The 12,445-nt window shown below is 35.2% G+C and overlaps 1 pseudogene; it reads left to right on the forward strand.

Annotated features, from left to right (window-relative positions):
- The first annotated feature begins 11,387 nt into the window (after window positions 1–11,387).
- Window positions 11,388–11,455, forward strand: LOC137203065 (U4 spliceosomal RNA; annotated as a pseudogene).
- The last annotated feature ends 990 nt before the right edge of the window (window positions 11,456–12,445 follow it).

Below are 12,445 nucleotides of genomic sequence, written 5' to 3' on the forward strand. Positions count from 1 at the left end.
GTATCTGCTCAGCTATATGAATGAATGACATTTCTTTCTGTCTTTGCAGTCTCTTAGAGGATTGTATGAGATGCCTGTTATATTCTGGTTTAAAGCTTATTCAATAACAAATTCGTTTTCTTTCTCTATTCTTTACCATGTTTGTGGAGAGCCTTTCTGAGTTAGAAGAGGATTTTCTTTATAATTATATTTTTCCAACAATGGTGTCTAAGCAGTTATTTTTTAAAACCTCACAGGTATGTTTTTATGCACCTCTGATGAAAAACGATGCTCATGTGTCTTATACAGGAATGGATGAGGCTCCGTAACTTCTAGGACCTGGCAGCAACAATTGGTCTAAATACAACTTGTCAGGCATCAGTACAGTCCTCATCACACAGCAGAGCTGAGGGTCTTGTACCTGATATGATTTGAGGGACAATATTTTAAAAGGATAAGAAAATTGACCTTTATCAAACGCTCACTGTGTAACCTACCCCAAATCTCAGAAGGTAGTATAGTAAGAGAAGTAAGGGCACAGGCTCCAGTGAATCAGTCTGAGCAGGGTTCTCTTTCTACTTTTTCCCACTTACTGTGTGACCTTGGGTATTCCACTTAACCACACTCATCCTCAGTTTCTTCAGTTAGAAATTGGCTTTAATAGTACCTATCTCATAGTCATACTATGACGATGAAATGTCAAAATAAATATAAAGTGTTCAGAGCCTGGTGCATATTTAGTATCTAACATATAATTGTTTTAATTACTTTTGTACTTAAGGGTTTCTAGCTTCTTTCTAATTACACAATTAGAACTTCAATCTTTTTTGTCTTAAAGACCGCTTAATCACTAAGCACCATTCATTAATAAGATGCAAAGGCCCCGTAGGTAAGGATACCTCTTTAAACTAATTTTAACACCTTGTAAGTAGTAGTTTCTAATGGACCCGCTCTCTAAAAGTGAAATGTCTTCATCAAAAAGACCAAGGGAAGGGCTGTATGCCTTGGTTGGTGTGACAATTGTGAATGCCAGAGGAGATCTAAGGGGGATGTGAATTGGAAAGATGGGGCCAATCTCTATAATTTTACCAAGCTGAACAGTATAATAACCCCCAAAGAACAGGCCATTTGACAGCATTCATGAAGATAATATACCAGTCTACATGTTTTTAACATATCTGTTCACTGATTTCTCACAACAACCTTGCAGTGTATATAATTTTGCCTCTATTATATATGAGAAAACTCAGACTCTGTGCATTAGGACAATTAATGAAGGCTGCTGTATCTAAACTACCTCCAAAACTTAGTAGTCTACACATTAATCATAAGAGTTTATTTCTCAGTTTCTTTAAGTCTGAAGTATATCAGGAGTCTGTCCTGGGAATATTTTTTTCCAAGGAGAGACTCCTGCCATTGTGAGGCTGGGCCTGTTCAGTCTTCATTTCCTGAGAAGACAGAGGAAGCTGGATGCCCTTGGAAGTTGAAGATGTACCTGATGTACACTCATGATTCACTGGCATCTTGACCCTAACCTAACAGCAAAAGTGGTTGGGAAATAAAATCTGTGTAGCCAGGATGAGGAAATGGCATTCGTGAGGATCTAACCTGGTTTTGCCACCCCCAGGAAAGTAAGAATATTGGTTGGAATCTCTATTAAGGCAATAGGAATGTTGTAATATTCATGAAAACAGGACTCAGTACAGAATGTTGTAGGAAAGACTCAAGAGGAAAAAACAAAACAAAACTTTTGTTAATGATGAAAAGAACAGTAAGGTTTTTGTAGAGATTCTGCCAGTTGTTAGATTTACTTTTTCCCAGACTTGTTTATTTCCTAAGCTTGGGTAAAGCCCATGAAAGCAGCAATGAACTATGGTTCCGAGTGATTCATCTCACCAGTAGCAAATAATCTCCTTTATCTAGGAAAATAGTTGTTCTTTATGTTGCTGTAGATGTCACTCTGCAATTCTGTCAGTACTCTGTAAACATAACTCTTGAGTACATTATGGGAGTGTGAGAGAGGCAGGATTAGGTAACAGACTGGGTCAATGTGTATCTTAGACCAGAGAGAAACAAAGATCACACACAAGCTGCATTCTCCCTGAGGGGAATAGAGAAAGACTGGATTTCTTTACCTAGTGCTCTAGTATCAATCAGCCTGAGCCCATGCTCCTCCAGTAATTGTAGATTTGCTTTGATTCTGAAAATAAAAGGTATCTATTAGGACATCTGAGGCAAATCCTTAATGACCGTCATTTGTGAACCTTGGAGACATGGCTTTAAAACAGCTGGTAGCGAAACTCCCACCTCATCTTGTTCTGAGTCACTGGTGGTAAGTTTGCAGTGAGGTCAATTTCTGGAGAGCTTAGTATGGGAGTCAGGAACAGACAGTAGATAACCAATAACAGATAACAGATAACTGAGATTAGAGCATATACATTTCCCTCATCTCTGTGGTTTAATTTAGTCTTTTTACCTCAGATCAAAAGTGTTGTCAAAGAACAGTTTGTCATTTTGAAATGAAGGCCATGGTGTTTTGATTGGGTGAAGGGATGAATGTAACAGAGTGTACTGATCACAGTGGTCTTTCAATAATAATATCAGATAAAGTGATGTTAATTGTTTAATATTAACTTTTTTCTTATTTTAAAATAATACAGGTTCATTGTAAAAATTTAACAAATACAAATAAACAAAAGTGATATAAACATATCACTTTTGGATGGATTACACATAATTCCATCCCAGATATAACCAACTTTTTTACTGAGGTATAACTGACATATAGAACTGTATAAGTTTAAGATATACAATGTGTTGATTTGATACATTTATATAGTACAGTATGATTACTATGTTAGCATTAGTGAACACCTCTATTATGTTACATAATTATCATTTCTCTTTTTTACTGAGAACAATTAAAAGCTAGTCTCTTAGCAAATGTGAAGTTTATAATACAGTATTGTTGACTGTAATGCTATGCTGTGCATTAGCTCTCCTGCACTTATTTACTAGTTGCAAATTTGGACCCTAAAAAACATCTTCCCAATTCCCCCCCCTCCCTGAGAGCCTGGTAACCATCATTCTACTTTCTGTTTCTATGAGTTTGGCTTTTCTAGAGGCCACATGTAAGTGATATCATATGGTATTTGTCTTTCTCGAACTTTTCTCACTTAGCGTAATGCCCTCAAGGTCCATCCATGTTGTTGCAAATGGCAGAATTTCCTTCCTTCTCATGACTGAATAATATAATAATATTCCTTCTCATGACTGAATAATATTCCATATTCCATTCCATATGTATATATATATGGAATATATACATACCAATGGAATATTTTTTATATATATATATCTATATATCTATCTCACATCTTCTTTATTTTATCTATTCATCCATTGATGGAAACTTAGGTCATTTCCATATCTTGGCTGTGTGAACAAACATGGGAGTGAAAATATCTTTTTGATATCTCTTTTCATTTATTTTGGATATATACCCAGAAGTGTAATTACTGAATTATATATAGTTCTATTTTTAATTTTTTGAAGAAACTCCATACTATTTTTCATAGTGAAACAATTTACATTCCCACCAACAGTACACAAGTGTTCCCTTTTCTCCACATCCTCACCAACATGTGTTATCTCTAGTTGTCTTAATAATAGCCATTCTAACAAGTGTGAGGTGATATCTCATTGTACTTTTGACTTGCATTTCCCTGATGAGAAGTGATGTTGAGACCTTTTCATGTACCTCTTAGCCATTTGGATGCCTTCTTTGGAAAAATGTCTACTCAGTTCCTCTGCCCATTTTTAGATTAGATTTTTTTGGTCATTGAGTTGTATTTTATACAGTTTGGATATTAACCCCTTATATGACATACGATTTGCAAATATTTCCTCGCATCCAGTAGGTTTTTTCATTTTGTTAATTTTTTTTTTACCATGTAGATGCTTTTTAGTTTGATGTAGTCCCAGTTAAAGCAGCATTTGTCTATTCTCTTAAGTATTTTTTTTCTGTATGTCTCTCTCTACAGAAATGCATCATATTACACACATTTTGATTTTTGAAACATGATTTTAAACTTAAAATTTTATTTTGAACATTTTTCTTTGGTTAGTTTTCTATGATCTCTTTAACAACTGAATTACGGATAATGATATCATTATTTCCTCTGCCTAAAATTCTCTTTTTCCTGTTTTTTTCTTTTTTTTTTCTTAGCTATCTCAAAATGTTATCAAGTTCTCAGCAAATGTCAACATGCTGAGACTTTGACTATCCAATCTAAAGTAGCCATCCAGTCATTCTTTGGCATATCATTCTTTGAATTTTCTGTACGCTACTTTATCACAGTCTCATGTCTTCCCTCCTTCCTTCCTTCTTTCTTCTCGTTACTTCATTCTTTCCTTCTTTGTTTATTGTCTATTTCCCCTTTACCTCAATTTAAATACAAGGTCCTTTCTTCTTACCAAAATGGCTTCCTGTAATTTGCTTTAAAATTCATGTCACTATGGTTTTCTGCTTCTTCTTTGTTATTTGGTTTCTGGAAATTTCCCTTACATTTTCACAAACGTATTTGTGTATTTAAGAAAAATATTAGTTATAACCACAATTTTTAGATGTCTTATATCAGTAAGGATTTGGGGAGAGGAAGGGGAGTTTGTGATCTATCATATTATCAGAAGTTGAAAATTATCCCTGCTTGTTCTCTAAATGCTATTGAATACCTATAGGCAAATTCCTCTTATAATCCAGAATAAAATACTTAGGTTTTACTAAGTTTTACAGACTTATGTTCTATTATAATATAATTTAGAGAGCATGCTTTGTAAGACTCTGTTCCATTTTTACATTACTGCCTGAGATAGAGTTAATTTCCCATGGTTTTCTACAGATTGTATTTGGAAAGTTAAATAGAAGTTAAGAAAATATACACACACTTCAGAAATTGCTGGTAGGTTGTCTAATGCTTTGTGATAGATTCAATTTCTCTGAGTCATTAAATGAAACTTATTTAATATAGGCAAGATATGAGGTTCTTTTTAAACCTGAATATTTAATGTTTCTTTACCATGTTACTGAAGAATAACAAGCTTTTTGTTTTTGTTGGGAAAACAATTGTGGAATTAGGCAATGAGAAGTGTAATCAAGAAATTTTGATTTTAGTGATGAAAAATTTAATATCTGGCCAGTTTATTTTGGAGAAGCAACTTGACCTTTCTGGGTTTTAGCCTCTCATTTGAAAAATGATGAAGATGAACAAGATATTCATCAACATGTTTTACAAATCAAAGTGACTATGTTTTCTGTGATCAAATGTATTCAGGACATCTTGTGGTTTCATCATGACCTAACTCTGATGGCTCTGGTGTGCGTTATCTATTATATAACATTTCTGTACCCTTGAAAAGCCATATAAGTTTTAACTATTAGTCATTATTATTAGTTTCTGTTAGTTTCTACAGATTTCTTCATCTCACAGTTCTCTTGATTAAACAATGTGTTTGAAAATATCTCTGGAGAAACCTTGTTTTCATGAGAACTGAAAAAAATAAGACTAAAATGTAAGTTTCTAAACTTATTTTGGCTAATGTTCTAAAAGACAACCTTACAGGAAGGAGGTATTTAATCCCCTCGCCTTGTGCTTAGTCAAGTCATTATTTGCTAAGTGACTAGAGAATGTATTGATATATTAGGGAAAAGTCAGCAAGAAAGCTCTTTATCTAAAATTCAGGACTCCAGATTTTTACACATATTCATAGTTCAAAATAAACATATTTTTGGCTGCTCTTTAAGGACAAAAAAATTCAGAGGAAAACTTTGGTAAAGTAGATGCTACCTAAACAAAGTTAATATTGCTATTTTTTATTTGTTTAGCTGAGTTGAGCAAGATAAAAACACATGGATACCCCTTGTCAATTATTTAGCCAGCGTGTTCCTTCTCTGCCATCATAAAAATGAGGTGCAAGTACTAGGGACTGAGGAGGGGAGCACAGTCTCCCCAACTATGTTCTCTATCAGTTCACTCAAAAAGCAATCCAAGAAATCATTTCATCTAAGCAAATCGGTATACCTGTCATGTAAGTGCATCTTCAAAACAATCTCCAGGCCTATTCTATCCTCCCCCACCTTCCTCTTTCCAACAACTTCCTATCCCTAAACTACTATTGTAAGGAAATCTTGGAACCTGGAATTGATTATAAGATTTTAAATCAAGCTCAACAGTTGGCAAATAATCTTGTCGGTTTATATGATTAACATGTACGTATCAACCTGACAGTGATCACTGTTAAGATATCAATTTTTACAGTGAGGAGGATCAATGGGGACAAATAGAAACTAAAAGACTGAAAGGGAAATAAGAATGACTACTAGGTTTCTGGCTTATGCCTCTAGAGTATGACGGTGCTGTACTCTAACAGTGGGAGAGAACCAAGGTTTTGAAGGAGGGTAATGTGCTCAATCACAGATAGAAGGAGCTTGAAATGCTTTTGATATCCAAGTAAAGATGTTGAGAAGGTAGTTGGATATATGACCCAGAGGAGAGGTCTATCTGGAACTACAAAGATGAAAAGATTGGAGTCATCAACTCATGGATGGTAATTAGAGCCATAGATCTGAAGTTTTAGAGAGAGAGTTAGAGAGAAGGAAAGATATCTGAGTCTTGAGAAATTGCGACATTAAATAGGCAGGACTAGAAGAATGAACATAAATGAGATTAAAAAGAGAACAGAAATATAGTTGGGAAACCAAGAGAGGGTGATGTCACAGAAACCAAGAAAAGAGAAGGAAAATATCAGAGACAATAGAAATAATGGAGTTGTCTACACTGTCAAATGCTATGGTAACAGCAAATAAGAAGAGGACAGAAAAATATCCATTGAATTCCACAACATGAAGGTCAGTGGTGAGATCAGTGAATTTTCACTGTAGAAAAGACAAAGAAAGCCAGTTTTGAATAGACTGAGGAGTGATGAACCAAAGAAAAGGAGATAAAACTATGAACAGTTCTTTCTAGAAGTTAGATTAAAGGTAAAGAAGAGTATGGTGATAAGCTGGAGGCAAATATGTGGTTGAAGGATGATTTTGTGTAATTGTATGTTAGAGGGATCTAGTCGAGAGGGACTGGTTCCATAAACAGGGATTAGAAACAATCATGAATAATATAAGCATCCTCGGAATACAAAAGTAAGTAGATCTCAAAGCACAGATGAAAGAGCTGTGCTTAAAGAGAGATGGCCTCGCTTCTAATGTAACAGGAGGGAAGAAAACGTCATATGCCTGCATGAGTAGGCTTGTAAATTTCCTGTTTTGTAGGAGCAAACTGAGGGAGTTCCTGTTAGATAATTTTATCTATTTACTATTGTTTCCCTAAAAGTCAGCTTGTCTGCCTTTTAAGATTTACAATAAAGTTATTATTATTATTTTTGGTTACCATATGTGCCTATAAATGACTAAAGCTTTGTCTGTGGAATTAAACTATGTTAATGATTGAACAATCTACTTAGGCAGAGTTATCCTGAAGCCTTAGGGTAAAAGGCTGTATGCTAAAGTCAATAATAAAGGCTAGATCTAGGTCTGGTTTAATGGAAAGGATCGATACTTTGCAAAAGAGCTTTTGAAAGTAGAATTTTTACACTGGAAAAGAGAAGTTTATTTTTAGCAAAAAAAAAAAATCTTCCCTCCCACCAGACTCTGCAAACCTAATATATGTACTCCCCATGATCTGTCATAAACACAATTACATGTAGTCTTCCATATTTTCTCCTTTTTTCTGTAGCTATAGGAAAAATTATAAATAGAGATTTCTATCATGATAATTCATTTATTTTAGAAACATGTACTTTTCGATGAATTTAAAAGTTTTCCTCAACTATACCTTATGGAAATCTCTCCAAATCAATTGGAATAGTTCTCATTTATTCTTTTCAATATTTCAGAGTGAGCTTTGTACCATAAATTATTCAGTTATTCCTCTATTGATGGTGATTTAAATTTTTACTGATTTTTGTTTTCTTTTTTGCTTCTATGAACCAATACTGCTAGGATATCCTTGTTATGAAACATTTTATACTAGTGTCATTTTATATGTATATAATGATTCTCAGGAAAGGAGTCTCCAAAGTGTGTATGTAATTTTTATTTTAATGGATTTTGTCAGGTTGCAAACCAACATGGTTGTAACAATTAACATTTTTACCAGCAATACATGAGAGTCCTTTTAACCTTGCATCCCCACCAAATCAAGATGCAAATTTCCAAAGGAAATATTAAGAAAGGTTATCATCCCTAAGGTTGACTATTCAAAATATTTCAAAGAATGAAGATTGATAGGGGACTTAGGAAAAGTATTTCTTTGTATAAAGTTGAACTGAGAGATTCATCCCCAAAGTCAATGGTTGGGGGAGTCCCCTCCTCACTTCAGGTCAGGAGAGTGACATTAACAGAGCTACTAGGGAGTAGAATTTCTAGATAAAATACTAAACATGGAAGCTAAAGTTCAATTGCTATTGCAGATAAACAACAAATGATCTTTTAGTAAAGTGTATATCCAAAATATTGTAGGGAACATACTTCTACTAAAAATATCTGTTGATTATCTTCAATTCAAATTTTACTGGATGCCTGTACTTTAATTTGTTAAATCTGACATCCCAAACTAGGAGAGCTTGATATCCTGAATTAAGGCAACATAATGATCAATGTCTCACACATGCCTGAGAAATCTAACAGGTGAGAGATGTGCCAGTGGTCTGCTTAGGCTGGGATTAGCCTGCATTCTTCATTCGTCTGATCAAAGAATGAATGTTTCCCCCTCATTTCCCAGATGTAGGAGATGGGCAAGGAAGACTAGTGTGTGTCCTATGCAGGCTTGCTCCTAGATGGGTGAACTGGACTCAGCAAAGGAGAAGCTAGAGGTAGATCTCCAATTTATAAAAACTGAAAAGGGAGTGAGCTAACACCAACATATAGTGCCTTTGTGTGTGGGTCAAGAAAACTTCAGGTAAGAGGATAATGAACAAGATTTCCAAAGAATCTGCAAAAGTAGCAAGGAGTGAGAAAGTTAGCATTAAATCCACCTGACTGAAAGAGTGGGAGACCTCCTCACAAGAGTGAGCTAGATATTTCCTGTCCCTCTCATCTATGCTCTATTTTGACATGGGCAGGTTCAGAAACTGTGGTTGCCAAAATCAAAGAGGGGGAATTGGAGAACGAAGTGTAGAAGGAGAAAAGAAAAATTATACCCCACTCCTTCTGCCTACATTCTGCTTTCAGTGATTCCCGAGGTGGTATGTGAGGGAGAAGACTCAATTTGATTCAGGTTTAGAATGTTGATTCCTATTTGGAATTGGATATTTTTATTAATACAAAAGGCATTTAGTTATTTAAAGTGATTGTGGGATTTTTTTTTACTACCTAAGGATAAAAAGGAAAGCATGGAGTCATCACACTTTTCATTCAGACACATGAAAAAAATCTTCTTTTCCCAAACAGGTACCATTTGAATGAAAAGTGGGAGAGATATGTTTATTCAACATAAAGGTTATAGATGTTATTAGTCTTTTAAGGTTTATTAATTCAAAGAGGTTTAAATATAAGTTCTTAGGGTAGTTTTTAAAACAATTTAATTTGGGGGAGAAGAATGACAAATAAGGTGATAAAATCCCAGGGGCTGGAGTAAGAGCCACAACCTTAAATGTGTCCAACTTCTGAATTCTAAGAACTCTGTATAATCTTGTATTGTGATTTGCTTTTTAAATATCTTTCCAAATTGTCTGTAAGCCTCTCAAAGGCAGCAGCTATCATATCTTTTCTTTGAATTCCTACCACCAAACATAGTGCCACCTGCACAGTAGGTTAGATATAGATTTCAACTGATTGGTGTCTTCTACTGTTTCTTGAAGGATGAGATATAGTAGAGGGTCTAGATGCTTGGAACATATAAGAACACTATGAATTCAGAAGAGAGGCTGGGCCCCTAGGACAGTTGAAGATCTTATGAAAAGGGCAGGCCATGATGTAGGCTTTGAATCAAAAATACTTTTCAGGCAGAGTATGGACTGAGCAAAATGGAGGTGTGACTACGTGTTTTGTATTCAGGAAATAACGATGGATGGAGATTAAATAACAAAATGTCTAAGAAGACTGAAATTTATATGTTAACTTTTTTGTGTGTGTGTGTGGTACACGGGCCTCTCACTGTTGTGGCCTCTCCCGTTGCGGAGCACAGGCTCCGGACACGCAGGCTCAGCAGCCATGGCTCACGGGCCCAGCCGCTCTGCGGCATGTGGGATCTTCCCGGACCGGGGCACGAACCCGTGTCCCCTGCATCGGCAGGCGGACTCTCAACCACTGCGCCACCAGGGAAGCCCTACATGTTAACTTTTGAAAGTATTTGATGAAGGGAATGATTTGCACAATGAAGATATAAAAAAAAGTTTTTCTCCGTAAGTTTTGAACTGGTAGAATAAAAAGACAAGGTGTTAGAGGCAGCTAGAGTAATGGCCACTTAGAGAGTTTTATAAGAACCCTGGAAGAAGTGGGTAATGATATGGATACAGCAGTGACATAAAAGAGAAAGAATTCATATGGGAGGCTCTACAACAAAGGAAGAAGAGACTAATAGGATGGCAGAAGAGGGAAGAAGGAAGGCTCGCAAGATGGTTTGGAGCCAGAGAAAATGATGAGCTCATTCACAGAAACAGGACAATTCACATAGTGCATTTAGTTGAATAAAAACATAAATAAAATGTGTAGACTTAGAAGATCCTTGCTTACTTCATCCAAAATATTTTGCAAATAAATCTGATATTATGTCTATGAAAATTTTAAACTCTTCCAAATTCATTTTTCAAAAAATAAAGAATATTTACTTCTCTAAAGTTAAATACAGCTGTCTTTTCCTTCTGTTTTTTTGTAATAATTCTGTTGTTTTTAGTTCTCACTCATCAGGCAAAGCAAGATCCTCAGTTATATGGGTATTCTATCAGAGGTTAGATTTTGTTGGGGAAAAAACTCACAATTGTTTATATTAAGTCCTATATTAGTTAAATATTGATTCAAAGACCAATTAGCAGTGACTTAAACATGACAGAAGATTTATGTCTCTGCTGCATAAAATTCTAAGATTGCAACATAGTGGGATTTGGAAGAGTTGCTTTTCCATCATCAGCATAGATTCCATCCCTGGATCCAAGGTGACTGTTCCAGTTGTTGATACTTCCTAGGTGAAAAGAACAAGTGAAAGGCAAGTAGCTTCCTTTTAAGAATGTGACCTGAAAGCTGCTCACATCCCATTGGCTAACACTTGTTCACATGGTTTGGGAAATGTTATATTTAGATGGGCATCCCAATGACAATTTGGAGGAGGAGGGATTTGGTTGTAAAATGAATAAGGGGAAGCTTTGCACAGTGACAGTATTGTAGCCAATGAGGTTTATCCAAGGCACAATTATTGCTAATTATAATGAATAAGGGTAGTCTTATGCAGGAAAACCCAAGTCTGCTTATATTTCATGTAGCACACCCTGTCCTCCTGATGTATACTTATTATTAGGCTTTCCTTTTTCATTCTGTTTCATTATTTCTTTATTAGTTATAGGTTTTCTTTAAAGTTTCAATTTATTATTATGTATAACAATATTAAGAGATAAACTTTATGAGTCATATTAAAAATTTTAAGGGTTTATTTGGGCAAAAATGAATTCCAATCAGTTAGTATTGAAACTAGCAGATAGAAAGGAGCCCTGAGGACCTGTATAAAATGAAAAACTTTTATATACAGAAGGGAGCAGGAACAAGGAAGTTATACTAGGCAAAGAAGTGGGTTGATTATGACCAAGTTACTTTCTTTTAGGAGATGACAGGGGTCTGACAGGCAGATTACTTAACTAGTGCTAATCAGACAATTCCTGATTGACTAGTTTAAGATTCCATTTCTGGGAAAGCAGAAACTGTAATTAAGTGAAGTCTTGGTGGTGGTGTGAGGTTTAGCATAAGCAACTCCATTTCAGGTCTGTTGCCTTGTTTTTAATAGCAGAAAGATTCCAAGACACTCGAGGATAATATTCTCTATAATTATTTGAATAGAAGTAGTATGAAGCAATACCACTTGTCAAAATAAGAGGGCCTTTAGGTTTATTCAAAATGATTATTTTCTATTTAGTATCCTAGATATGATATGTTAATTGTAAGAGATAATTTCTGCTGATCTGAATACCCCTTACCCCAAGTGTTATTTACATGAATTACTAGTATGCATGAGAAAGTTTCACTTTTTTGTTGTTGAATTGGGTGTATGGTGCACAACAGTTCTTTGGGGGTTGATATTCTTAGGAAGATAAAAGAGAGTAACTATGAGCACAACAGAGATGAGAAAAAGTTCTCTTCATCCCTTCATCATTGCCTACATTTGGTCAATAGACTGACTTGAGCCATTTAAAAAGTGTTGCTCAAAGG

The sequence above is a fragment of the Pseudorca crassidens genome, chromosome 11 (assembly GCF_039906515.1).
Source record: "Pseudorca crassidens isolate mPseCra1 chromosome 11, mPseCra1.hap1, whole genome shotgun sequence".
In the NCBI taxonomy this organism is placed as follows: Eukaryota; Metazoa; Chordata; class Mammalia; order Artiodactyla; family Delphinidae; genus Pseudorca; species Pseudorca crassidens.